This window comes from Lycorma delicatula, chromosome 1 (genome assembly GCF_047948215.1).
Source record: "Lycorma delicatula isolate Av1 chromosome 1, ASM4794821v1, whole genome shotgun sequence".
Lineage (NCBI taxonomy): Eukaryota > Metazoa > Arthropoda > Insecta > Hemiptera > Fulgoridae > Lycorma > Lycorma delicatula.
The window spans coordinates 109,384,003-109,385,912 of record NC_134455.1 but is presented as its reverse complement, the minus strand read 5'-3'; the positions used below and the strand labels follow the sequence as shown (position 1 = coordinate 109,385,912).

At 25.3% G+C, this 1,910-nt stretch overlaps 1 non-coding gene across 1 annotated transcript; it reads right to left on the bottom strand.

Annotated features, from left to right (window-relative positions):
- Window positions 1–952: 952 nt before the first annotated feature.
- TRNAC-GCA (transfer RNA cysteine (anticodon GCA)) lies at window positions 953–1,024 on the bottom strand. Its single transcript has one exon. It is a non-coding gene; the product is annotated as a tRNA-Cys (tRNA).
- Between the last annotated feature and the right edge of the window lie 886 nt (window positions 1,025–1,910).

Below are 1,910 nucleotides of genomic sequence, written 5' to 3'. Positions count from 1 at the left end.
CAGAATAATTCGTTTTTTCGGTTCTTTTACTTTACAGAAAACTTTAATCATGGCCTTGAAAAGGTCCAGAAAAAAATTCTCTGGAGCAGCACCCCCACTAATTTTAGCTATGAGTCGCACTGCTCAAACCGTGATATTTTTCTTTTGTTTCCATTGATTCAATTAAAATGTATTATAAAACAGTTAACATTCAATAAGTATTTTTAAGTTTACACATTTATATTTGTTGTTTTTGTTAATATTTTCTAATTTCATGATTGATCCTTTTGAATGGTATACTTTTTTGCTTTTATAAATTATTTGTATGCTCTGCATGATTTTTTAGCCTTTAAAACTGCTATTCAAGATGTTTTATTTAATGTCACCCCCGAGTATTTCAAAAGATTCTAATTTTTTTTTTTTAATTATATAAAATGACATTTACGACCGTCATTAATTTTTTGTTAAATTCTAAGTGTCATTCACTGTGTGATTAAGACGAATTTTTCGATATCTATCTTATGAACAGATTTATGTTCCGTACTGTACTTAACGGGTACAAAACACACACACACATCCGAATCCGTTTGGGATCGTTAGATAAAAATTAAATATAACTTTTTTTAACTGTTTTGACATTATCTGTGACTGACTAATCGACCATATAAATGTGCGTTCGCTTAATATTATTTTTTCTATATTAAATGTTTTTATATGTTAAATTTGTCTAAGTAGTCTGCAAAATACGTAAACAGAAAAGTGGTACTAGGACTGTCTGGTTAAAATTGAAAATGATCAAATTATGAAGTCATATTTTTCGAAGAGAGTTATGCTTTTCTCTTTTGATCACTCTCACAGCAGCTTTAAATCTTTTTTCCAATTTAACCTTAAGACTTTAACAAAACGAAGAAAAAATAATTGTTTTAAGATAAATTTTATTTATTTACCAATGAAAAAAACAAAAAAAAAATTAAGGGGGCACCCGGGTTTGAACCGGGGACCTCTCGATCTGCAGTCGAATGCTCTACCACTGAGCTATACCCCCACTGCAACATCAGCGCTCAATTTATAACTGATAATTATATATTATTTTTATAAAAAATGAATTAACTAACTTATTTTGATAATTTACCAACAAAAGGATAATATATAACTTAACTGAAATTAAAAATTAAATTTAGCATAATTTTGATAAAATTATTTGTTTATTTTGTAAAACTATTCAGATTAAAATCAATGACAGATAGGTTACAACATACTACTTTTAGTATAGTAGATAACTCTAAAAAACATTAATAGATGGCGCGCATGTTGCATTTATTAAATGTTCACGTAAATGTCATGACATTTTCAACAAGAGAGATAAAGTAATTAATTATAGTGATTATTTAAATATTTTATTGATTAAATAAATTCTATATAACATAAAGTAGAATTATCTTTCTTTTTTGATTAAGTTACACTGATTATCAAAAGCGAGCAAATAAGTGACTGTAGATATTCTGTTCGTAATTGTTAAAAACTATAAATAAAATTAATAAATTAATGATTAATTTGTAAATATTTATTTCTATTCTTGCTATCAAAGTTAGTAAATACTATTATGATTCATAAATTACATTAAAAAAAATAAAAAAATAGTAATAATCTAACAACATTTTACCCTATTAACAACACAATACAAAAATTTATAGTAAAAAGCCATATTTTACTTGCCACTACTCACATACTTTCTATTTTATTTTTGAATAAGAAATTATGAAACTTCTTAAATATTAAATAACTCGAATTATTTCATTGACTATAAGCTAATGACATAATATTTGCTGATTTTATTAAACGATAATAGGTAATTAATTTTTTTCTGAATAATTCATTTTGTATAATTTTTTGAAGAAACGTTACACGGCAAGGATGTTATTTTGACATTT